Source organism: Sardina pilchardus, chromosome 2 (genome assembly GCF_963854185.1).
Source record: "Sardina pilchardus chromosome 2, fSarPil1.1, whole genome shotgun sequence".
Classification (NCBI taxonomy): Eukaryota; Metazoa; Chordata; class Actinopteri; order Clupeiformes; family Clupeidae; genus Sardina; species Sardina pilchardus.
Genome location: NC_084995.1, coordinates 940,113 through 962,490, shown reverse-complemented (window position 1 = coordinate 962,490; position 22,378 = coordinate 940,113). Strand labels below are relative to the sequence as shown.

The following is a 22,378-nucleotide window of genomic DNA, read 5'->3' as shown; positions in this document are numbered from 1 at the left end:
ATAAATACATCATTTAAAAAAAAAAAAAAAAAAAAAAAAAAAGAGAAAAAGAGCGGGAAAACGCAACAGCGGGCGAAAAGGGAGGTAGAGACCTGGGAGAGAGGGTTCTTGTGTTCTTGTGTTCTTGTGTTCTTGGGTTCTTGGGTTCTTGGGTTCTTGGGTTCTTGGGTTCTTTTCTTCAACATTCAAAGAGATGTGCACCGTTCCTGGAGTCACTGCAATACCAGGTCGATGCGTGGAGCGGACGGAGCAAGCCCCTCTTCCGTCTCCCTGTTCCAAAAATCAGATTAATATATAGTCCTCGGGTAGAGGACGTATCAGATATTAAACTGATAAGAACAGATACTACACTTGATCTTAGCCAAAAGGCCGAGAAGCGATACCCCTCGACCGTACGGGGTCCGGCGGCCCCCCGGGCGACTCACCAGACGCCGGTACTCCGCGGAGGGGCGGGGCAAGAGAAGAACGCTGACCGCCGGATGACCGCCGGACTCGGGCGAGAGGCCTCGTGGTCTGGTCTGGCGCCTGCGCAGTCGGATTTCCTAGGAGACAGCAGACGAGAGAGTTAGTTCCACAGACAGACAGACAGACAGACAGACAGACAGACAGACAGACAGACAGACAGACAGACAGACAGACAGACAGACAGACAGACAGATAAATAAATACATCATTTAAAAAAAAAAAAAAAAAAAAAAAAAAAGAGAAAAAGAGCGGGAAAACGCAACAGCGGGCGAAAAGGGAGGTAGAGACCTGGGAGAGAGGGTTCTTGTGTTCTTGTGTTCTTGTGTTCTTGGGTTCTTGGGTTCTTGGGTTCTTGGGTTCTTGGGTTCTTTTCTTCAACATTCAAAGAGATGTGCACCGTTCCTGGAGTCACTGCAATACCAGGTCGATGCGTGGAGCGGACGGAGCAAGCCCCTCTTCCGTCTCCCTGTTCCAAAAATCAGATTAATATATAGTCCTCGGGTAGAGGACGTATCAGATATTAAACTGATAAGAACAGATACTACACTTGATCTTAGCCAAAAGGCCGAGAAGCGATACCCCTCGACCGTACGGGGTCCGGCGGCCCCCCGGGCGACTCACCAGACGCCGGTACTCCGCGGAGGGGCGGGGCAAGAGAAGAACGCTGACCGCCGGATGACCGCCGGACTCGGGCGAGAGGCCTCGTGGTCTGGTCTGGCGCCTGCGCAGTCGGATTTCCTAGGAGACAGCAGACGAGAGAGTTAGTTCCACAGACAGACAGACAGACAGACAGACAGACAGACAGACAGACAGACAGACAGACAGACAGACAGACAGACAGACAGACAGACAGATAAATAAATACATCATTTAAAAAAAAAAAAAAAAAAAAAAAAAAAGAGAAAAAGAGCGGGAAAACGCAACAGCGGGCGAAAAGGGAGGTAGAGACCTGGGAGAGAGGGTTCTTGTGTTCTTGTGTTCTTGTGTTCTTGGGTTCTTGGGTTCTTGGGTTCTTGGGTTCTTGGGTTCTTTTCTTCAACATTCAAAGAGATGTGCACCGTTCCTGGAGTCACTGCAATACCAGGTCGATGCGTGGAGCGGACGGAGCAAGCCCCTCTTCCGTCTCCCTGTTCCAAAAATCAGATTAATATATAGTCCTCGGGTAGAGGACGTATCAGATATTAAACTGATAAGAACAGATACTACACTTGATCTTAGCCAAAAGGCCGAGAAGCGATACCCCTCGACCGTACGGGGTCCGGCGGCCCCCCGGGCGACTCACCAGACGCCGGTACTCCGCGGAGGGGCGGGGCAAGAGAAGAACGCTGACCGCCGGATGACCGCCGGACTCGGGCGAGAGGCCTCGTGGTCTGGTCTGGCGCCTGCGCAGTCGGATTTCCTAGGAGACAGCAGACGAGAGAGTTAGTTCCACAGACAGACAGACAGACAGACAGACAGACAGACAGACAGACAGACAGACAGACAGACAGACAGACAGACAGACAGACAGACAGATAAATAAATACATCATTTAAAAAAAAAAAAAAAAAAAAAAAAAAAGAGAAAAAGAGCGGGAAAACGCAACAGCGGGCGAAAAGGGAGGTAGAGACCTGGGAGAGAGGGTTCTTGTGTTCTTGTGTTCTTGTGTTCTTGGGTTCTTGGGTTCTTGGGTTCTTGGGTTCTTGGGTTCTTTTCTTCAACATTCAAAGAGATGTGCACCGTTCCTGGAGTCACTGCAATACCAGGTCGATGCGTGGAGCGGACGGAGCAAGCCCCTCTTCCGTCTCCCTGTTCCAAAAATCAGATTAATATATAGTCCTCGGGTAGAGGACGTATCAGATATTAAACTGATAAGAACAGATACTACACTTGATCTTAGCCAAAAGGCCGAGAAGCGATACCCCTCGACCGTACGGGGTCCGGCGGCCCCCCGGGCGACTCACCAGACGCCGGTACTCCGCGGAGGGGCGGGGCAAGAGAAGAACGCTGACCGCCGGATGACCGCCGGACTCGGGCGAGAGGCCTCGTGGTCTGGTCTGGCGCCTGCGCAGTCGGATTTCCTAGGAGACAGCAGACGAGAGAGTTAGTTCCACAGACAGACAGACAGACAGACAGACAGACAGACAGACAGACAGACAGACAGACAGACAGACAGACAGACAGACAGACAGACAGATAAATAAATACATCATTTAAAAAAAAAAAAAAAAAAAAAAAAAAAGAGAAAAAGAGCGGGAAAACGCAACAGCGGGCGAAAAGGGAGGTAGAGACCTGGGAGAGAGGGTTCTTGTGTTCTTGTGTTCTTGTGTTCTTGGGTTCTTGGGTTCTTGGGTTCTTGGGTTCTTGGGTTCTTTTCTTCAACATTCAAAGAGATGTGCACCGTTCCTGGAGTCACTGCAATACCAGGTCGATGCGTGGAGCGGACGGAGCAAGCCCCTCTTCCGTCTCCCTGTTCCAAAAATCAGATTAATATATAGTCCTCGGGTAGAGGACGTATCAGATATTAAACTGATAAGAACAGATACTACACTTGATCTTAGCCAAAAGGCCGAGAAGCGATACCCCTCGACCGTACGGGGTCCGGCGGCCCCCCGGGCGACTCACCAGACGCCGGTACTCCGCGGAGGGGCGGGGCAAGAGAAGAACGCTGACCGCCGGATGACCGCCGGACTCGGGCGAGAGGCCTCGTGGTCTGGTCTGGCGCCTGCGCAGTCGGATTTCCTAGGAGACAGCAGACGAGAGAGTTAGTTCCACAGACAGACAGACAGACAGACAGACAGACAGACAGACAGACAGACAGACAGACAGACAGACAGACAGACAGACAGACAGACAGATAAATAAATACATCATTTAAAAAAAAAAAAAAAAAAAAAAAAAAAGAGAAAAAGAGCGGGAAAACGCAACAGCGGGCGAAAAGGGAGGTAGAGACCTGGGAGAGAGGGTTCTTGTGTTCTTGTGTTCTTGTGTTCTTGGGTTCTTGGGTTCTTGGGTTCTTGGGTTCTTGGGTTCTTTTCTTCAACATTCAAAGAGATGTGCACCGTTCCTGGAGTCACTGCAATACCAGGTCGATGCGTGGAGCGGACGGAGCAAGCCCCTCTTCCGTCTCCCTGTTCCAAAAATCAGATTAATATATAGTCCTCGGGTAGAGGACGTATCAGATATTAAACTGATAAGAACAGATACTACACTTGATCTTAGCCAAAAGGCCGAGAAGCGATACCCCTCGACCGTACGGGGTCCGGCGGCCCCCCGGGCGACTCACCAGACGCCGGTACTCCGCGGAGGGGCGGGGCAAGAGAAGAACGCTGACCGCCGGATGACCGCCGGACTCGGGCGAGAGGCCTCGTGGTCTGGTCTGGCGCCTGCGCAGTCGGATTTCCTAGGAGACAGCAGACGAGAGAGTTAGTTCCACAGACAGACAGACAGACAGACAGACAGACAGACAGACAGACAGACAGACAGACAGACAGACAGACAGACAGACAGACAGACAGATAAATAAATACATCATTTAAAAAAAAAAAAAAAAAAAAAAAAAAAGAGAAAAAGAGCGGGAAAACGCAACAGCGGGCGAAAAGGGAGGTAGAGACCTGGGAGAGAGGGTTCTTGTGTTCTTGTGTTCTTGTGTTCTTGGGTTCTTGGGTTCTTGGGTTCTTGGGTTCTTGGGTTCTTTTCTTCAACATTCAAAGAGATGTGCACCGTTCCTGGAGTCACTGCAATACCAGGTCGATGCGTGGAGCGGACGGAGCAAGCCCCTCTTCCGTCTCCCTGTTCCAAAAATCAGATTAATATATAGTCCTCGGGTAGAGGACGTATCAGATATTAAACTGATAAGAACAGATACTACACTTGATCTTAGCCAAAAGGCCGAGAAGCGATACCCCTCGACCGTACGGGGTCCGGCGGCCCCCCGGGCGACTCACCAGACGCCGGTACTCCGCGGAGGGGCGGGGCAAGAGAAGAACGCTGACCGCCGGATGACCGCCGGACTCGGGCGAGAGGCCTCGTGGTCTGGTCTGGCGCCTGCGCAGTCGGATTTCCTAGGAGACAGCAGACGAGAGAGTTAGTTCCACAGACAGACAGACAGACAGACAGACAGACAGACAGACAGACAGACAGACAGACAGACAGACAGACAGACAGACAGACAGACAGATAAATAAATACATCATTTAAAAAAAAAAAAAAAAAAAAAAAAAAAGAGAAAAAGAGCGGGAAAACGCAACAGCGGGCGAAAAGGGAGGTAGAGACCTGGGAGAGAGGGTTCTTGTGTTCTTGTGTTCTTGTGTTCTTGGGTTCTTGGGTTCTTGGGTTCTTGGGTTCTTGGGTTCTTTTCTTCAACATTCAAAGAGATGTGCACCGTTCCTGGAGTCACTGCAATACCAGGTCGATGCGTGGAGCGGACGGAGCAAGCCCCTCTTCCGTCTCCCTGTTCCAAAAATCAGATTAATATATAGTCCTCGGGTAGAGGACGTATCAGATATTAAACTGATAAGAACAGATACTACACTTGATCTTAGCCAAAAGGCCGAGAAGCGATACCCCTCGACCGTACGGGGTCCGGCGGCCCCCCGGGCGACTCACCAGACGCCGGTACTCCGCGGAGGGGCGGGGCAAGAGAAGAACGCTGACCGCCGGATGACCGCCGGACTCGGGCGAGAGGCCTCGTGGTCTGGTCTGGCGCCTGCGCAGTCGGATTTCCTAGGAGACAGCAGACGAGAGAGTTAGTTCCACAGACAGACAGACAGACAGACAGACAGACAGACAGACAGACAGACAGACAGACAGACAGACAGACAGACAGACAGACAGACAGATAAATAAATACATCATTTAAAAAAAAAAAAAAAAAAAAAAAAAAAGAGAAAAAGAGCGGGAAAACGCAACAGCGGGCGAAAAGGGAGGTAGAGACCTGGGAGAGAGGGTTCTTGTGTTCTTGTGTTCTTGTGTTCTTGGGTTCTTGGGTTCTTGGGTTCTTGGGTTCTTGGGTTCTTTTCTTCAACATTCAAAGAGATGTGCACCGTTCCTGGAGTCACTGCAATACCAGGTCGATGCGTGGAGCGGACGGAGCAAGCCCCTCTTCCGTCTCCCTGTTCCAAAAATCAGATTAATATATAGTCCTCGGGTAGAGGACGTATCAGATATTAAACTGATAAGAACAGATACTACACTTGATCTTAGCCAAAAGGCCGAGAAGCGATACCCCTCGACCGTACGGGGTCCGGCGGCCCCCCGGGCGACTCACCAGACGCCGGTACTCCGCGGAGGGGCGGGGCAAGAGAAGAACGCTGACCGCCGGATGACCGCCGGACTCGGGCGAGAGGCCTCGTGGTCTGGTCTGGCGCCTGCGCAGTCGGATTTCCTAGGAGACAGCAGACGAGAGAGTTAGTTCCACAGACAGACAGACAGACAGACAGACAGACAGACAGACAGACAGACAGACAGACAGACAGACAGACAGACAGACAGACAGACAGATAAATAAATACATCATTTAAAAAAAAAAAAAAAAAAAAAAAAAAAGAGAAAAAGAGCGGGAAAACGCAACAGCGGGCGAAAAGGGAGGTAGAGACCTGGGAGAGAGGGTTCTTGTGTTCTTGTGTTCTTGTGTTCTTGGGTTCTTGGGTTCTTGGGTTCTTGGGTTCTTGGGTTCTTTTCTTCAACATTCAAAGAGATGTGCACCGTTCCTGGAGTCACTGCAATACCAGGTCGATGCGTGGAGCGGACGGAGCAAGCCCCTCTTCCGTCTCCCTGTTCCAAAAATCAGATTAATATATAGTCCTCGGGTAGAGGACGTATCAGATATTAAACTGATAAGAACAGATACTACACTTGATCTTAGCCAAAAGGCCGAGAAGCGATACCCCTCGACCGTACGGGGTCCGGCGGCCCCCCGGGCGACTCACCAGACGCCGGTACTCCGCGGAGGGGCGGGGCAAGAGAAGAACGCTGACCGCCGGATGACCGCCGGACTCGGGCGAGAGGCCTCGTGGTCTGGTCTGGCGCCTGCGCAGTCGGATTTCCTAGGAGACAGCAGACGAGAGAGTTAGTTCCACAGACAGACAGACAGACAGACAGACAGACAGACAGACAGACAGACAGACAGACAGACAGACAGACAGACAGACAGACAGACAGATAAATAAATACATCATTTAAAAAAAAAAAAAAAAAAAAAAAAAAAGAGAAAAAGAGCGGGAAAACGCAACAGCGGGCGAAAAGGGAGGTAGAGACCTGGGAGAGAGGGTTCTTGTGTTCTTGTGTTCTTGTGTTCTTGGGTTCTTGGGTTCTTGGGTTCTTGGGTTCTTGGGTTCTTTTCTTCAACATTCAAAGAGATGTGCACCGTTCCTGGAGTCACTGCAATACCAGGTCGATGCGTGGAGCGGACGGAGCAAGCCCCTCTTCCGTCTCCCTGTTCCAAAAATCAGATTAATATATAGTCCTCGGGTAGAGGACGTATCAGATATTAAACTGATAAGAACAGATACTACACTTGATCTTAGCCAAAAGGCCGAGAAGCGATACCCCTCGACCGTACGGGGTCCGGCGGCCCCCCGGGCGACTCACCAGACGCCGGTACTCCGCGGAGGGGCGGGGCAAGAGAAGAACGCTGACCGCCGGATGACCGCCGGACTCGGGCGAGAGGCCTCGTGGTCTGGTCTGGCGCCTGCGCAGTCGGATTTCCTAGGAGACAGCAGACGAGAGAGTTAGTTCCACAGACAGACAGACAGACAGACAGACAGACAGACAGACAGACAGACAGACAGACAGACAGACAGACAGACAGACAGACAGACAGATAAATAAATACATCATTTAAAAAAAAAAAAAAAAAAAAAAAAAAAGAGAAAAAGAGCGGGAAAACGCAACAGCGGGCGAAAAGGGAGGTAGAGACCTGGGAGAGAGGGTTCTTGTGTTCTTGTGTTCTTGTGTTCTTGGGTTCTTGGGTTCTTGGGTTCTTGGGTTCTTGGGTTCTTTTCTTCAACATTCAAAGAGATGTGCACCGTTCCTGGAGTCACTGCAATACCAGGTCGATGCGTGGAGCGGACGGAGCAAGCCCCTCTTCCGTCTCCCTGTTCCAAAAATCAGATTAATATATAGTCCTCGGGTAGAGGACGTATCAGATATTAAACTGATAAGAACAGATACTACACTTGATCTTAGCCAAAAGGCCGAGAAGCGATACCCCTCGACCGTACGGGGTCCGGCGGCCCCCCGGGCGACTCACCAGACGCCGGTACTCCGCGGAGGGGCGGGGCAAGAGAAGAACGCTGACCGCCGGATGACCGCCGGACTCGGGCGAGAGGCCTCGTGGTCTGGTCTGGCGCCTGCGCAGTCGGATTTCCTAGGAGACAGCAGACGAGAGAGTTAGTTCCACAGACAGACAGACAGACAGACAGACAGACAGACAGACAGACAGACAGACAGACAGACAGACAGACAGACAGACAGACAGACAGATAAATAAATACATCATTTAAAAAAAAAAAAAAAAAAAAAAAAAAAGAGAAAAAGAGCGGGAAAACGCAACAGCGGGCGAAAAGGGAGGTAGAGACCTGGGAGAGAGGGTTCTTGTGTTCTTGTGTTCTTGTGTTCTTGGGTTCTTGGGTTCTTGGGTTCTTGGGTTCTTGGGTTCTTTTCTTCAACATTCAAAGAGATGTGCACCGTTCCTGGAGTCACTGCAATACCAGGTCGATGCGTGGAGCGGACGGAGCAAGCCCCTCTTCCGTCTCCCTGTTCCAAAAATCAGATTAATATATAGTCCTCGGGTAGAGGACGTATCAGATATTAAACTGATAAGAACAGATACTACACTTGATCTTAGCCAAAAGGCCGAGAAGCGATACCCCTCGACCGTACGGGGTCCGGCGGCCCCCCGGGCGACTCACCAGACGCCGGTACTCCGCGGAGGGGCGGGGCAAGAGAAGAACGCTGACCGCCGGATGACCGCCGGACTCGGGCGAGAGGCCTCGTGGTCTGGTCTGGCGCCTGCGCAGTCGGATTTCCTAGGAGACAGCAGACGAGAGAGTTAGTTCCACAGACAGACAGACAGACAGACAGACAGACAGACAGACAGACAGACAGACAGACAGACAGACAGACAGACAGACAGACAGACAGATAAATAAATACATCATTTAAAAAAAAAAAAAAAAAAAAAAAAAAAGAGAAAAAGAGCGGGAAAACGCAACAGCGGGCGAAAAGGGAGGTAGAGACCTGGGAGAGAGGGTTCTTGTGTTCTTGTGTTCTTGTGTTCTTGGGTTCTTGGGTTCTTGGGTTCTTGGGTTCTTGGGTTCTTTTCTTCAACATTCAAAGAGATGTGCACCGTTCCTGGAGTCACTGCAATACCAGGTCGATGCGTGGAGCGGACGGAGCAAGCCCCTCTTCCGTCTCCCTGTTCCAAAAATCAGATTAATATATAGTCCTCGGGTAGAGGACGTATCAGATATTAAACTGATAAGAACAGATACTACACTTGATCTTAGCCAAAAGGCCGAGAAGCGATACCCCTCGACCGTACGGGGTCCGGCGGCCCCCCGGGCGACTCACCAGACGCCGGTACTCCGCGGAGGGGCGGGGCAAGAGAAGAACGCTGACCGCCGGATGACCGCCGGACTCGGGCGAGAGGCCTCGTGGTCTGGTCTGGCGCCTGCGCAGTCGGATTTCCTAGGAGACAGCAGACGAGAGAGTTAGTTCCACAGACAGACAGACAGACAGACAGACAGACAGACAGACAGACAGACAGACAGACAGACAGACAGACAGACAGACAGACAGACAGATAAATAAATACATCATTTAAAAAAAAAAAAAAAAAAAAAAAAAAAGAGAAAAAGAGCGGGAAAACGCAACAGCGGGCGAAAAGGGAGGTAGAGACCTGGGAGAGAGGGTTCTTGTGTTCTTGTGTTCTTGTGTTCTTGGGTTCTTGGGTTCTTGGGTTCTTGGGTTCTTGGGTTCTTTTCTTCAACATTCAAAGAGATGTGCACCGTTCCTGGAGTCACTGCAATACCAGGTCGATGCGTGGAGCGGACGGAGCAAGCCCCTCTTCCGTCTCCCTGTTCCAAAAATCAGATTAATATATAGTCCTCGGGTAGAGGACGTATCAGATATTAAACTGATAAGAACAGATACTACACTTGATCTTAGCCAAAAGGCCGAGAAGCGATACCCCTCGACCGTACGGGGTCCGGCGGCCCCCCGGGCGACTCACCAGACGCCGGTACTCCGCGGAGGGGCGGGGCAAGAGAAGAACGCTGACCGCCGGATGACCGCCGGACTCGGGCGAGAGGCCTCGTGGTCTGGTCTGGCGCCTGCGCAGTCGGATTTCCTAGGAGACAGCAGACGAGAGAGTTAGTTCCACAGACAGACAGACAGACAGACAGACAGACAGACAGACAGACAGACAGACAGACAGACAGACAGACAGACAGACAGACAGACAGATAAATAAATACATCATTTAAAAAAAAAAAAAAAAAAAAAAAAAAAGAGAAAAAGAGCGGGAAAACGCAACAGCGGGCGAAAAGGGAGGTAGAGACCTGGGAGAGAGGGTTCTTGTGTTCTTGTGTTCTTGTGTTCTTGGGTTCTTGGGTTCTTGGGTTCTTGGGTTCTTGGGTTCTTTTCTTCAACATTCAAAGAGATGTGCACCGTTCCTGGAGTCACTGCAATACCAGGTCGATGCGTGGAGCGGACGGAGCAAGCCCCTCTTCCGTCTCCCTGTTCCAAAAATCAGATTAATATATAGTCCTCGGGTAGAGGACGTATCAGATATTAAACTGATAAGAACAGATACTACACTTGATCTTAGCCAAAAGGCCGAGAAGCGATACCCCTCGACCGTACGGGGTCCGGCGGCCCCCCGGGCGACTCACCAGACGCCGGTACTCCGCGGAGGGGCGGGGCAAGAGAAGAACGCTGACCGCCGGATGACCGCCGGACTCGGGCGAGAGGCCTCGTGGTCTGGTCTGGCGCCTGCGCAGTCGGATTTCCTAGGAGACAGCAGACGAGAGAGTTAGTTCCACAGACAGACAGACAGACAGACAGACAGACAGACAGACAGACAGACAGACAGACAGACAGACAGACAGACAGACAGACAGACAGATAAATAAATACATCATTTAAAAAAAAAAAAAAAAAAAAAAAAAAAGAGAAAAAGAGCGGGAAAACGCAACAGCGGGCGAAAAGGGAGGTAGAGACCTGGGAGAGAGGGTTCTTGTGTTCTTGTGTTCTTGTGTTCTTGGGTTCTTGGGTTCTTGGGTTCTTGGGTTCTTGGGTTCTTTTCTTCAACATTCAAAGAGATGTGCACCGTTCCTGGAGTCACTGCAATACCAGGTCGATGCGTGGAGCGGACGGAGCAAGCCCCTCTTCCGTCTCCCTGTTCCAAAAATCAGATTAATATATAGTCCTCGGGTAGAGGACGTATCAGATATTAAACTGATAAGAACAGATACTACACTTGATCTTAGCCAAAAGGCCGAGAAGCGATACCCCTCGACCGTACGGGGTCCGGCGGCCCCCCGGGCGACTCACCAGACGCCGGTACTCCGCGGAGGGGCGGGGCAAGAGAAGAACGCTGACCGCCGGATGACCGCCGGACTCGGGCGAGAGGCCTCGTGGTCTGGTCTGGCGCCTGCGCAGTCGGATTTCCTAGGAGACAGCAGACGAGAGAGTTAGTTCCACAGACAGACAGACAGACAGACAGACAGACAGACAGACAGACAGACAGACAGACAGACAGACAGACAGACAGACAGACAGACAGATAAATAAATACATCATTTAAAAAAAAAAAAAAAAAAAAAAAAAAAGAGAAAAAGAGCGGGAAAACGCAACAGCGGGCGAAAAGGGAGGTAGAGACCTGGGAGAGAGGGTTCTTGTGTTCTTGTGTTCTTGTGTTCTTGGGTTCTTGGGTTCTTGGGTTCTTGGGTTCTTGGGTTCTTTTCTTCAACATTCAAAGAGATGTGCACCGTTCCTGGAGTCACTGCAATACCAGGTCGATGCGTGGAGCGGACGGAGCAAGCCCCTCTTCCGTCTCCCTGTTCCAAAAATCAGATTAATATATAGTCCTCGGGTAGAGGACGTATCAGATATTAAACTGATAAGAACAGATACTACACTTGATCTTAGCCAAAAGGCCGAGAAGCGATACCCCTCGACCGTACGGGGTCCGGCGGCCCCCCGGGCGACTCACCAGACGCCGGTACTCCGCGGAGGGGCGGGGCAAGAGAAGAACGCTGACCGCCGGATGACCGCCGGACTCGGGCGAGAGGCCTCGTGGTCTGGTCTGGCGCCTGCGCAGTCGGATTTCCTAGGAGACAGCAGACGAGAGAGTTAGTTCCACAGACAGACAGACAGACAGACAGACAGACAGACAGACAGACAGACAGACAGACAGACAGACAGACAGACAGACAGACAGACAGATAAATAAATACATCATTTAAAAAAAAAAAAAAAAAAAAAAAAAAAGAGAAAAAGAGCGGGAAAACGCAACAGCGGGCGAAAAGGGAGGTAGAGACCTGGGAGAGAGGGTTCTTGTGTTCTTGTGTTCTTGTGTTCTTGGGTTCTTGGGTTCTTGGGTTCTTGGGTTCTTGGGTTCTTTTCTTCAACATTCAAAGAGATGTGCACCGTTCCTGGAGTCACTGCAATACCAGGTCGATGCGTGGAGCGGACGGAGCAAGCCCCTCTTCCGTCTCCCTGTTCCAAAAATCAGATTAATATATAGTCCTCGGGTAGAGGACGTATCAGATATTAAACTGATAAGAACAGATACTACACTTGATCTTAGCCAAAAGGCCGAGAAGCGATACCCCTCGACCGTACGGGGTCCGGCGGCCCCCCGGGCGACTCACCAGACGCCGGTACTCCGCGGAGGGGCGGGGCAAGAGAAGAACGCTGACCGCCGGATGACCGCCGGACTCGGGCGAGAGGCCTCGTGGTCTGGTCTGGCGCCTGCGCAGTCGGATTTCCTAGGAGACAGCAGACGAGAGAGTTAGTTCCACAGACAGACAGACAGACAGACAGACAGACAGACAGACAGACAGACAGACAGACAGACAGACAGACAGACAGACAGACAGACAGATAAATAAATACATCATTTAAAAAAAAAAAAAAAAAAAAAAAAAAAGAGAAAAAGAGCGGGAAAACGCAACAGCGGGCGAAAAGGGAGGTAGAGACCTGGGAGAGAGGGTTCTTGTGTTCTTGTGTTCTTGTGTTCTTGGGTTCTTGGGTTCTTGGGTTCTTGGGTTCTTGGGTTCTTTTCTTCAACATTCAAAGAGATGTGCACCGTTCCTGGAGTCACTGCAATACCAGGTCGATGCGTGGAGCGGACGGAGCAAGCCCCTCTTCCGTCTCCCTGTTCCAAAAATCAGATTAATATATAGTCCTCGGGTAGAGGACGTATCAGATATTAAACTGATAAGAACAGATACTACACTTGATCTTAGCCAAAAGGCCGAGAAGCGATACCCCTCGACCGTACGGGTCCGGCGGCCCCCCGGGCGACTCACCAGACGCCGGTACTCCGCGGAGGGGCGGGGCAAGAGAAGAACGCTGACCGCCGGATGACCGCCGGACTCGGGCGAGAGGCCTCGTGGTCTGGTCTGGCGCCTGCGCAGTCGGATTTCCTAGGAGACAGCAGACGAGAGAGTTAGTTCCACAGACAGACAGACAGACAGACAGACAGACAGACAGACAGACAGACAGACAGACAGACAGACAGACAGACAGACAGACAGACAGATAAATAAATACATCATTTAAAAAAAAAAAAAAAAAAAAAAAAAAAGAGAAAAAGAGCGGGAAAACGCAACAGCGGGCGAAAAGGGAGGTAGAGACCTGGGAGAGAGGGTTCTTGTGTTCTTGTGTTCTTGTGTTCTTGGGTTCTTGGGTTCTTGGGTTCTTGGGTTCTTGGGTTCTTTTCTTCAACATTCAAAGAGATGTGCACCGTTCCTGGAGTCACTGCAATACCAGGTCGATGCGTGGAGCGGACGGAGCAAGCCCCTCTTCCGTCTCCCTGTTCCAAAAATCAGATTAATATATAGTCCTCGGGTAGAGGACGTATCAGATATTAAACTGATAAGAACAGATACTACACTTGATCTTAGCCAAAAGGCCGAGAAGCGATACCCCTCGACCGTACGGGGTCCGGCGGCCCCCCGGGCGACTCACCAGACGCCGGTACTCCGCGGAGGGGCGGGGCAAGAGAAGAACGCTGACCGCCGGATGACCGCCGGACTCGGGCGAGAGGCCTCGTGGTCTGGTCTGGCGCCTGCGCAGTCGGATTTCCTAGGAGACAGCAGACGAGAGAGTTAGTTCCACAGACAGACAGACAGACAGACAGACAGACAGACAGACAGACAGACAGACAGACAGACAGACAGACAGACAGACAGACAGACAGATAAATAAATACATCATTTAAAAAAAAAAAAAAAAAAAAAAAAAAAGAGAAAAAGAGCGGGAAAACGCAACAGCGGGCGAAAAGGGAGGTAGAGACCTGGGAGAGAGGGTTCTTGTGTTCTTGTGTTCTTGTGTTCTTGGGTTCTTGGGTTCTTGGGTTCTTGGGTTCTTGGGTTCTTTTCTTCAACATTCAAAGAGATGTGCACCGTTCCTGGAGTCACTGCAATACCAGGTCGATGCGTGGAGCGGACGGAGCAAGCCCCTCTTCCGTCTCCCTGTTCCAAAAATCAGATTAATATATAGTCCTCGGGTAGAGGACGTATCAGATATTAAACTGATAAGAACAGATACTACACTTGATCTTAGCCAAAAGGCCGAGAAGCGATACCCCTCGACCGTACGGGGTCCGGCGGCCCCCCGGGCGACTCACCAGACGCCGGTACTCCGCGGAGGGGCGGGGCAAGAGAAGAACGCTGACCGCCGGATGACCGCCGGACTCGGGCGAGAGGCCTCGTGGTCTGGTCTGGCGCCTGCGCAGTCGGATTTCCTAGGAGACAGCAGACGAGAGAGTTAGTTCCACAGACAGACAGACAGACAGACAGACAGACAGACAGACAGACAGACAGACAGACAGACAGACAGACAGACAGACAGACAGACAGATAAATAAATACATCATTTAAAAAAAAAAAAAAAAAAAAAAAAAAAGAGAAAAAGAGCGGGAAAACGCAACAGCGGGCGAAAAGGGAGGTAGAGACCTGGGAGAGAGGGTTCTTGTGTTCTTGTGTTCTTGTGTTCTTGGGTTCTTGGGTTCTTGGGTTCTTGGGTTCTTGGGTTCTTTTCTTCAACATTCAAAGAGATGTGCACCGTTCCTGGAGTCACTGCAATACCAGGTCGATGCGTGGAGCGGACGGAGCAAGCCCCTCTTCCGTCTCCCTGTTCCAAAAATCAGATTAATATATAGTCCTCGGGTAGAGGACGTATCAGATATTAAACTGATAAGAACAGATACTACACTTGATCTTAGCCAAAAGGCCGAGAAGCGATACCCCTCGACCGTACGGGGTCCGGCGGCCCCCCGGGCGACTCACCAGACGCCGGTACTCCGCGGAGGGGCGGGGCAAGAGAAGAACGCTGACCGCCGGATGACCGCCGGACTCGGGCGAGAGGCCTCGTGGTCTGGTCTGGCGCCTGCGCAGTCGGATTTCCTAGGAGACAGCAGACGAGAGAGTTAGTTCCACAGACAGACAGACAGACAGACAGACAGACAGACAGACAGACAGACAGACAGACAGACAGACAGACAGACAGACAGACAGACAGATAAATAAATACATCATTTAAAAAAAAAAAAAAAAAAAAAAAAAAAGAGAAAAAGAGCGGGAAAACGCAACAGCGGGCGAAAAGGGAGGTAGAGACCTGGGAGAGAGGGTTCTTGTGTTCTTGTGTTCTTGTGTTCTTGGGTTCTTGGGTTCTTGGGTTCTTGGGTTCTTGGGTTCTTTTCTTCAACATTCAAAGAGATGTGCACCGTTCCTGGAGTCACTGCAATACCAGGTCGATGCGTGGAGCGGACGGAGCAAGCCCCTCTTCCGTCTCCCTGTTCCAAAAATCAGATTAATATATAGTCCTCGGGTAGAGGACGTATCAGATATTAAACTGATAAGAACAGATACTACACTTGATCTTAGCCAAAAGGCCGAGAAGCGATACCCCTCGACCGTACGGGGTCCGGCGGCCCCCCGGGCGACTCACCAGACGCCGGTACTCCGCGGAGGGGCGGGGCAAGAGAAGAACGCTGACCGCCGGATGACCGCCGGACTCGGGCGAGAGGCCTCGTGGTCTGGTCTGGCGCCTGCGCAGTCGGATTTCCTAGGAGACAGCAGACGAGAGAGTTAGTTCCACAGACAGACAGACAGACAGACAGACAGACAGACAGACAGACAGACAGACAGACAGACAGACAGACAGACAGACAGACAGACAGATAAATAAATACATCATTTAAAAAAAAAAAAAAAAAAAAAAAAAAAGAGAAAAAGAGCGGGAAAACGCAACAGCGGGCGAAAAGGGAGGTAGAGACCTGGGAGAGAGGGTTCTTGTGTTCTTGTGTTCTTGTGTTCTTGGGTTCTTGGGTTCTTGGGTTCTTGGGTTCTTGGGTTCTTTTCTTCAACATTCAAAGAGATGTGCACCGTTCCTGGAGTCACTGCAATACCAGGTCGATGCGTGGAGCGGACGGAGCAAGCCCCTCTTCCGTCTCCCTGTTCCAAAAATCAGATTAATATATAGTCCTCGGGTAGAGGACGTATCAGATATTAAACTGATAAGAACAGATACTACACTTGATCTTAGCCAAAAGGCCGAGAAGCGATACCCCTCGACCGTACGGGGTCCGGCGGCCCCCCGGGCGACTCACCAGACGCCGGTACTCCGCGGAGGGGCGGGGCAAGAGAAGAACGCTGACCGCCGGATGACCGCCGGACTCGGGCGAGAGGCCTCGTGGTCTGGTCTGGCGCCTGCGCAGTCGGATTTCCTAGGAGACAGCAGACGAGAGAGTTAGTTCCAGACAGACAGACAGACAGACAGACAGACAGACAGACAGACAGACAGACAGACAGACAGACAGACAGACAGACAGACAGACAGATAAATAAATACATCATTTAAAAAAAAAAAAAAAAAAAAAAAAAAAGAGAAAAAGAGCGGGAAAACGCAACAGCGGGCGAAAAGGGAGGTAGAGACCTGGGAGAGAGGGTTCTTGTGTTCTTGTGTTCTTGTGTTCTTGGGTTCTTGGGTTCTTGGGTTCTTGGGTTCTTGGGTTCTTTTCTTCAACATTCAAAGAGATGTGCACCGTTCCTGGAGTCACTGCAATACCAGGTCGATGCGTGGAGCGGACGGAGCAAGCCCCTCTTCCGTCTCCCTGTTCCAAAAATCAGATTAATATATAGTCCTCGGGTAGAGGACGTATCAGATATTAAACTGATAAGAACAGATACTACACTTGATCTTAGCCAAAAGGCCGAGAAGCGATACCCCTCGACCGTACGGGGTCCGGCGGCCCCCCGGGCGACTCACCAGACGCCGGTACTCCGCGGAGGGGCGGGGCAAGAGAAGAACGCTGACCGCCGGATGACCGCCGGACTCGGGCGAGAGGCCTCGTGGTCTGGTCTGGCGCCTGCGCAGTCGGATTTCCTAGGAGACAGCAGACGAGAGAGTTAGTTCCACAGACAGACAGACAGACAGACAGACAGACAGACAGACAGACAGACAGACAGACAGACAGACAGACAGACAGACAGACAGACAGATAAATAAATACATCATTTAAAAAAAAAAAAAAAAAAAAAAAAAAAGAGAAAAAGAGCGGGAAAACGCAACAGCGGGCGAAAAGGGAGGTAGAGACCTGGGAGAGAGGGTTCTTGTGTTCTTGTGTTCTTGTGTTCTTGGGTTCTTGGGTTCTTGGGTTCTTGGGTTCTTGGGTTCTTTTCTTCAACATTCAAAGAGATGTGCACCGTTCCTGGAGTCACTGCAATACCAGGTCGATGCGTGGAGCGGACGGAGCAAGCCCCTCTTCCGTCTCCCTGTTCCAAAAATCAGATTAATATATAGTCCTCGGGTAGAGGACGTATCAGATATTAAACTGATAAGAACAGATACTACACTTGATCTTAGCCAAAAGGCCGAGAAGCGATACCCCTCGACCGTACGGGGTCCGGCGGCCCCCCGGGCGACTCACCAGACGCCGGTACTCCGCGGAGGGGCGGGGCAAGAGAAGAACGCTGACCGCCGGATGACCGCCGGACTCGGGCGAGAGGCCTCGTGGTCTGGTCTGGCGCCTGCGCAGTCGGATTTCCTAGGAGACAGCAGACGAGAGAGTTAGTTCCACAGACAGACAGACAGACAGACAGACAGACAGACAGACAGACAGACAGACAGACAGACAGACAGACAGACAGACAGACAGACAGATAAATAAATACATCATTTAAAAAAAAAAAAAAAAAAAAAAAAAAAGAGAAAAAGAGCGGGAAAACGCAACAGCGGGCGAAAAGGGAGGTAGAGACCTGGGAGAGAGGGTTCTTGTGTTCTTGTGTTCTTGTGTTCTTGGGTTCTTGGGTTCTTGGGTTCTTGGGTTCTTGGGTTCTTTTCTTCAACATTCAAAGAGATGTGCACCGTTCCTGGAGTCACTGCAATACCAGGTCGATGCGTGGAGCGGACGGAGCAAGCCCCTCTTCCGTCTCCCTGTTCCAAAAATCAGATTAATATATAGTCCTCGGGTAGAGGACGTATCAGATATTAAACTGATAAGAACAGATACTACACTTGATCTTAGCCAAAAGGCCGAGAAGCGATACCCCTCGACCGTACGGGGTCCGGCGGCCCCCCGGGCGACTCACCAGACGCCGGTACTCCGCGGAGGGGCGGGGCAAGAGAAGAACGCTGACCGCCGGATGACCGCCGGACTCGGGCGAGAGGCCTCGTGGTCTGGTCTGGCGCCTGCGCAGTCGGATTTCCTAGGAGACAGCAGACGAGAGAGTTAGTTCCACAGACAGACAGACAGACAGACAGACAGACAGACAGACAGACAGACAGACAGACAGACAGACAGACAGACAGACAGACAGACAGATAAATAAATACATCATTTAAAAAAAAAAAAAAAAAAAAAAAAAAAGAGAAAAAGAGCGGGAAAACGCAACAGCGGGCGAAAAGGGAGGTAGAGACCTGGGAGAGAGGGTTCTTGTGTTCTTGTGTTCTTGTGTTCTTGGGTTCTTGGGTTCTTGGGTTCTTGGGTTCTTGGGTTCTTTTCTTCAACATTCAAAGAGATGTGCACCGTTCCTGGAGTCACTGCAATACCAGGTCGATGCGTGGAGCGGACGGAGCAAGCCCCTCTTCCGTCTCCCTGTTCCAAAAATCAGATTAATATATAGTCCTCGGGTAGAGGACGTATCAGATATTAAACTGATAAGAACAGATACTACACTTGATCTTAGCCAAAAGGCCGAGAAGCGATACCCCTCGACCGTACGGGGTCCGGCGGCCCCCCGGGCGACTCACCAGACGCCGGTACTCCGCGGAGGGGCGGGGCAAGAGAAGAACGCTGACCGCCGGATGACCGCCGGACTCGGGCGAGAGGCCTCGTGGTCTGGTCTGGCGCCTGCGCAGTCGGATTTCCTAGGAGACAGCAGACGAGAGAGTTAGTTCCACAGACAGACAGACAGACAGACAGACAGACAGACAGACAGACAGACAGACAGACAGACAGACAGACAGACAGACAGACAGACAGATAAATAAATACATCATTTAAAAAAAAAAAAAAAAAAAAAAAAAAAGAGAAAAAGAGCGGGAAAACGCAACAGCGGGCGAAAAGGGAGGTAGAGACCTGGGAGAGAGGGTTCTTGTGTTCTTGTGTTCTTGTGTTCTTGGGTTCTTGGGTTCTTGGGTTCTTGGGTTCTTGGGTTCTTTTCTTCAACATTCAAAGAGATGTGCACCGTTCCTGGAGTCACTGCAATACCAGGTCGATGCGTGGAGCGGACGGAGCAAGCCCCTCTTCCGTCTCCCTGTTCCAAAAATCAGATTAATATATAGTCCTCGGGTAGAGGACGTATCAGATATTAAACTGATAAGAACAGATACTACACTTGATCTTAGCCAAAAGGCCGAGAAGCGATACCCCTCGACCGTACGGGGTCCGGCGGCCCCCCGGGCGACTCACCAGACGCCGGTACTCCGCGGAGGGGCGGGGCAAGAGAAGAACGCTGACCGCCGGATGACCGCCGGACTCGGGCGAGAGGCCTCGTGGTCTGGTCTGGCGCCTGCGCAGTCGGATTTCCTAGGAGACAGCAGACGAGAGAGTTAGTTCCACAGACAGACAGACAGACAGACAGACAGACAGACAGACAGACAGACAGACAGACAGACAGACAGACAGACAGACAGACAGACAGATAAATAAATACATCATTTAAAAAAAAAAAAAAAAAAAAAAAAAAAGAGAAAAAGAGCGGGAAAACGCAACAGCGGGCGAAAAGGGAGGTAGAGACCTGGGAGAGAGGGTTCTTGTGTTCTTGTGTTCTTGTGTTCTTGGGTTCTTGGGTTCTTGGGTTCTTGGGTTCTTGGGTTCTTTTCTTCAACATTCAAAGAGATGTGCACCGTTCCTGGAGTCACTGCAATACCAGGTCGATGCGTGGAGCGGACGGAGCAAGCCCCTCTTCCGTCTCCCTGTTCCAAAAATCAGATTAATATATAGTCCTCGGGTAGAGGACGTATCCAGATATTAAACTGATAAGAACAGATACTACACTTGATCTTAGCCAAAAGGCCGAGAAGCGATACCCCTCGACCGTACGGGGTCCGGCGGCCCCCCGGGCGACTCACCAGACGCCGGTACTCCGCGGAGGGGCGGGGCAAGAGAAGAACGCTGACCGCCGGATGACCGCCGGACTCGGGCGAGAGGCCTCGTGGTCTGGTCTGGCGCCTGCGCAGTCGGATTTCCTAGGAGACAGCAGACGAGAGAGTTAGTTCCACAGACAGACAGACAGACAGACAGACAGACAGACAGACAGACAGACAGACAGACAGACAGACAGACAGACAGACAGACAGACAGATAAATAAATACATCATTTAAAAAAAAAAAAAAAAAAAAAAAAAAAGAGAAAAAGAGCGGGAAAACGCAACAGCGGGCGAAAAGGGAGGTAGAGACCTGGGAGAGAGGGTTCTTGTGTTCTTGTGTTCTTGTGTTCTTGGGTTCTTGGGTTCTTGGGTTCTTGGGTTCTTGGGTTCTTTTCTTCAACATTCAAAGAGATGTGCACCGTTCCTGGAGTCACTGCAATACCAGGTCGATGCGTGGAGCGGACGGAGCAAGCCCCTCTTCCGTCTCCCTGTTCCAAAAATCAGATTAATATATAGTCCTCGGGTAGAGGACGTATCAGATATTAAACTGATAAGAACAGATACTACACTTGATCTTAGCCAAAAGGCCGAGAAGCGATACCCCTCGACCGTACGGGGTCCGGCGGCCCCCCGGGCGACTCACCAGACGCCGGTACTCCGCGGAGGGGCGGGGCAAGAGAAGAACGCTGACCGCCGGATGACCGCCGGACTCGGGCGAGAGGCCTCGTGGTCTGGTCTGGCGCCTGCGCAGTCGGATTTCCTAGGAGACAGCAGACGAGAGAGTTAGTTCCACAGACAGACAGACAGACAGACAGACAGACAGACAGACAGACAGACAGACAGACAGACAGACAGACAGACAGACAGACAGACAGATAAATAAATACATCATTTAAAAAAAAAAAAAAAAAAAAAAAAAAAGAGAAAAAGAGCGGGAAAACGCAACAGCGGGCGAAAAGGGAGGTAGAGACCTGGGAGAGAGGGTTCTTGTGTTCTTGTGTTCTTGTGTTCTTGGGTTCTTGGGTTCTTGGGTTCTTGGGTTCTTGGGTTCTTTTCTTCAACATTCAAAGAGATGTGCACCGTTCCTGGAGTCACTGCAATACCAGGTCGATGCGTGGAGCGGACGGAGCAAGCCCCTCTTCCGTCTCCCTGTTCCAAAAATCAGATTAATATATAGTCCTCGGGTAGAGGACGTATCAGATATTAAACTGATAAGAACAGATACTACACTTGATCTTAGCCAAAAGGCCGAGAAGCGATACCCCTCGACCGTACGGGGTCCGGCGGCCCCCCGGGCGACTCACCAGACGCCGGTACTCCGCGGAGGGGCGGGGCAAGAGAAGAACGCTGACCGCCGGATGACCGCCGGACTCGGGCGAGAGGCCTCGTGGTCTGGTCTGGCGCCTGCGCAGTCGGATTTCCTAGGAGACAGCAGACGAGAGAGTTAGTTCCACAGACAGACAGACAGACAGACAGACAGACAGACAGACAGACAGACAGACAGACAGACAGACAGACAGACAGACAGACAGACAGATAAATAAATACATCATTTAAAAAAAAAAAAAAAAAAAAAAAAAAAGAGAAAAAGAGCGGGAAAACGCAACAGCGGGCGAAAAGGGAGGTAGAGACCTGGGAGAGAGGGTTCTTGTGTTCTTGTGTTCTTGTGTTCTTGGGTTCTTGGGTTCTTGGGTTCTTGGGTTCTTGGGTTCTTTTCTTCAACATTCAAAGAGATGTGCACCGTTCCTGGAGTCACTGCAATACCAGGTCGATGCGTGGAGCGGACGGAGCAAGCCCCTCTTCCGTCTCCCTGTTCCAAAAATCAGATTAATATATAGTCCTCGGGTAGAGGACGTATCAGATATTAAACTGATAAGAACAGATACTACACTTGATCTTAGCCAAAAGGCCGAGAAGCGATACCCCTCGACCGTACGGGGTCCGGCGGCCCCCCGGGCGACTCACCAGACGCCGGTACTCCGCGGAGGGGCGGGGCAAGAGAAGAACGCTGACCGCCGGATGACCGCCGGACTCGGGCGAGAGGCCTCGTGGTCTGGTCTGGCGCCTGCGCAGTCGGATTTCCTAGGAGACAGCAGACGAGAGAGTT

The 22,378-nt window shown here is 51.1% G+C and overlaps 34 non-coding genes across 34 annotated transcripts; all 34 read right to left on the bottom strand.

Annotated features, from left to right (window-relative positions):
- Positions 1-190: 190 nt before the first annotated feature.
- Positions 191-381, bottom strand: LOC134075623 (U2 spliceosomal RNA). The gene has a single exon (XR_009938363.1). It is a non-coding gene; the product is annotated as a U2 spliceosomal RNA (small nuclear RNA).
- Positions 382-851: 470 nt separating this feature from the next.
- LOC134075622 (U2 spliceosomal RNA) lies at positions 852-1,042 on the bottom strand. Its single transcript, XR_009938362.1, has one exon. It is a non-coding gene; the product is annotated as a U2 spliceosomal RNA (small nuclear RNA).
- A 470-nt stretch (positions 1,043-1,512) lies between these two features.
- LOC134075621 (U2 spliceosomal RNA) lies at positions 1,513-1,703 on the bottom strand. The gene has a single exon (XR_009938361.1). It is a non-coding gene; the product is annotated as a U2 spliceosomal RNA (small nuclear RNA).
- A 470-nt stretch (positions 1,704-2,173) lies between these two features.
- Positions 2,174-2,364, bottom strand: LOC134075619 (U2 spliceosomal RNA). The gene has a single exon (XR_009938358.1). It is a non-coding gene; the product is annotated as a U2 spliceosomal RNA (small nuclear RNA).
- A 470-nt stretch (positions 2,365-2,834) lies between these two features.
- On the bottom strand, positions 2,835-3,025 carry LOC134075618 (U2 spliceosomal RNA). Its single transcript, XR_009938357.1, has one exon. It is a non-coding gene; the product is annotated as a U2 spliceosomal RNA (small nuclear RNA).
- A 470-nt stretch (positions 3,026-3,495) lies between these two features.
- On the bottom strand, positions 3,496-3,686 carry LOC134075617 (U2 spliceosomal RNA). The gene has a single exon (XR_009938356.1). It is a non-coding gene; the product is annotated as a U2 spliceosomal RNA (small nuclear RNA).
- A 470-nt stretch (positions 3,687-4,156) lies between these two features.
- On the bottom strand, positions 4,157-4,347 carry LOC134075616 (U2 spliceosomal RNA). Its single transcript, XR_009938355.1, has one exon. It is a non-coding gene; the product is annotated as a U2 spliceosomal RNA (small nuclear RNA).
- A 470-nt stretch (positions 4,348-4,817) lies between these two features.
- On the bottom strand, positions 4,818-5,008 carry LOC134075615 (U2 spliceosomal RNA). Its single transcript, XR_009938354.1, has one exon. It is a non-coding gene; the product is annotated as a U2 spliceosomal RNA (small nuclear RNA).
- A 470-nt stretch (positions 5,009-5,478) lies between these two features.
- On the bottom strand, positions 5,479-5,669 carry LOC134075614 (U2 spliceosomal RNA). Its single transcript, XR_009938352.1, has one exon. It is a non-coding gene; the product is annotated as a U2 spliceosomal RNA (small nuclear RNA).
- A 470-nt stretch (positions 5,670-6,139) lies between these two features.
- On the bottom strand, positions 6,140-6,330 carry LOC134075613 (U2 spliceosomal RNA). Its single transcript, XR_009938351.1, has one exon. It is a non-coding gene; the product is annotated as a U2 spliceosomal RNA (small nuclear RNA).
- Positions 6,331-6,800: 470 nt separating this feature from the next.
- LOC134075612 (U2 spliceosomal RNA) lies at positions 6,801-6,991 on the bottom strand. Its single transcript, XR_009938350.1, has one exon. It is a non-coding gene; the product is annotated as a U2 spliceosomal RNA (small nuclear RNA).
- A 470-nt stretch (positions 6,992-7,461) lies between these two features.
- LOC134075611 (U2 spliceosomal RNA) lies at positions 7,462-7,652 on the bottom strand. The gene has a single exon (XR_009938349.1). It is a non-coding gene; the product is annotated as a U2 spliceosomal RNA (small nuclear RNA).
- Positions 7,653-8,122: 470 nt separating this feature from the next.
- LOC134075610 (U2 spliceosomal RNA) lies at positions 8,123-8,313 on the bottom strand. The gene has a single exon (XR_009938348.1). It is a non-coding gene; the product is annotated as a U2 spliceosomal RNA (small nuclear RNA).
- Positions 8,314-8,783: 470 nt separating this feature from the next.
- Positions 8,784-8,974, bottom strand: LOC134075607 (U2 spliceosomal RNA). The gene has a single exon (XR_009938346.1). It is a non-coding gene; the product is annotated as a U2 spliceosomal RNA (small nuclear RNA).
- A 470-nt stretch (positions 8,975-9,444) lies between these two features.
- LOC134075606 (U2 spliceosomal RNA) lies at positions 9,445-9,635 on the bottom strand. Its single transcript, XR_009938345.1, has one exon. It is a non-coding gene; the product is annotated as a U2 spliceosomal RNA (small nuclear RNA).
- Positions 9,636-10,105: 470 nt separating this feature from the next.
- On the bottom strand, positions 10,106-10,296 carry LOC134075605 (U2 spliceosomal RNA). Its single transcript, XR_009938344.1, has one exon. It is a non-coding gene; the product is annotated as a U2 spliceosomal RNA (small nuclear RNA).
- A 470-nt stretch (positions 10,297-10,766) lies between these two features.
- Positions 10,767-10,957, bottom strand: LOC134075604 (U2 spliceosomal RNA). Its single transcript, XR_009938343.1, has one exon. It is a non-coding gene; the product is annotated as a U2 spliceosomal RNA (small nuclear RNA).
- Positions 10,958-11,427: 470 nt separating this feature from the next.
- Positions 11,428-11,618, bottom strand: LOC134075603 (U2 spliceosomal RNA). The gene has a single exon (XR_009938342.1). It is a non-coding gene; the product is annotated as a U2 spliceosomal RNA (small nuclear RNA).
- Positions 11,619-12,088: 470 nt separating this feature from the next.
- Positions 12,089-12,279, bottom strand: LOC134075602 (U2 spliceosomal RNA). Its single transcript, XR_009938341.1, has one exon. It is a non-coding gene; the product is annotated as a U2 spliceosomal RNA (small nuclear RNA).
- A 470-nt stretch (positions 12,280-12,749) lies between these two features.
- Positions 12,750-12,940, bottom strand: LOC134075601 (U2 spliceosomal RNA). The gene has a single exon (XR_009938340.1). It is a non-coding gene; the product is annotated as a U2 spliceosomal RNA (small nuclear RNA).
- A 469-nt stretch (positions 12,941-13,409) lies between these two features.
- On the bottom strand, positions 13,410-13,600 carry LOC134075600 (U2 spliceosomal RNA). The gene has a single exon (XR_009938339.1). It is a non-coding gene; the product is annotated as a U2 spliceosomal RNA (small nuclear RNA).
- Positions 13,601-14,070: 470 nt separating this feature from the next.
- Positions 14,071-14,261, bottom strand: LOC134075599 (U2 spliceosomal RNA). The gene has a single exon (XR_009938338.1). It is a non-coding gene; the product is annotated as a U2 spliceosomal RNA (small nuclear RNA).
- A 470-nt stretch (positions 14,262-14,731) lies between these two features.
- LOC134075598 (U2 spliceosomal RNA) lies at positions 14,732-14,922 on the bottom strand. Its single transcript, XR_009938337.1, has one exon. It is a non-coding gene; the product is annotated as a U2 spliceosomal RNA (small nuclear RNA).
- A 470-nt stretch (positions 14,923-15,392) lies between these two features.
- LOC134075596 (U2 spliceosomal RNA) lies at positions 15,393-15,583 on the bottom strand. Its single transcript, XR_009938335.1, has one exon. It is a non-coding gene; the product is annotated as a U2 spliceosomal RNA (small nuclear RNA).
- Positions 15,584-16,053: 470 nt separating this feature from the next.
- LOC134075595 (U2 spliceosomal RNA) lies at positions 16,054-16,244 on the bottom strand. Its single transcript, XR_009938334.1, has one exon. It is a non-coding gene; the product is annotated as a U2 spliceosomal RNA (small nuclear RNA).
- A 468-nt stretch (positions 16,245-16,712) lies between these two features.
- On the bottom strand, positions 16,713-16,903 carry LOC134075594 (U2 spliceosomal RNA). The gene has a single exon (XR_009938333.1). It is a non-coding gene; the product is annotated as a U2 spliceosomal RNA (small nuclear RNA).
- A 470-nt stretch (positions 16,904-17,373) lies between these two features.
- On the bottom strand, positions 17,374-17,564 carry LOC134075593 (U2 spliceosomal RNA). Its single transcript, XR_009938332.1, has one exon. It is a non-coding gene; the product is annotated as a U2 spliceosomal RNA (small nuclear RNA).
- Positions 17,565-18,034: 470 nt separating this feature from the next.
- LOC134075592 (U2 spliceosomal RNA) lies at positions 18,035-18,225 on the bottom strand. Its single transcript, XR_009938331.1, has one exon. It is a non-coding gene; the product is annotated as a U2 spliceosomal RNA (small nuclear RNA).
- A 470-nt stretch (positions 18,226-18,695) lies between these two features.
- Positions 18,696-18,886, bottom strand: LOC134075591 (U2 spliceosomal RNA). Its single transcript, XR_009938330.1, has one exon. It is a non-coding gene; the product is annotated as a U2 spliceosomal RNA (small nuclear RNA).
- Positions 18,887-19,356: 470 nt separating this feature from the next.
- Positions 19,357-19,547, bottom strand: LOC134075590 (U2 spliceosomal RNA). Its single transcript, XR_009938329.1, has one exon. It is a non-coding gene; the product is annotated as a U2 spliceosomal RNA (small nuclear RNA).
- Positions 19,548-20,017: 470 nt separating this feature from the next.
- Positions 20,018-20,209, bottom strand: LOC134075719 (U2 spliceosomal RNA). Its single transcript, XR_009938453.1, has one exon. It is a non-coding gene; the product is annotated as a U2 spliceosomal RNA (small nuclear RNA).
- Positions 20,210-20,679: 470 nt separating this feature from the next.
- Positions 20,680-20,870, bottom strand: LOC134075589 (U2 spliceosomal RNA). Its single transcript, XR_009938328.1, has one exon. It is a non-coding gene; the product is annotated as a U2 spliceosomal RNA (small nuclear RNA).
- A 470-nt stretch (positions 20,871-21,340) lies between these two features.
- On the bottom strand, positions 21,341-21,531 carry LOC134075588 (U2 spliceosomal RNA). The gene has a single exon (XR_009938327.1). It is a non-coding gene; the product is annotated as a U2 spliceosomal RNA (small nuclear RNA).
- Positions 21,532-22,001: 470 nt separating this feature from the next.
- Positions 22,002-22,192, bottom strand: LOC134075587 (U2 spliceosomal RNA). The gene has a single exon (XR_009938326.1). It is a non-coding gene; the product is annotated as a U2 spliceosomal RNA (small nuclear RNA).
- Between the last annotated feature and the right edge of the window lie 186 nt (positions 22,193-22,378).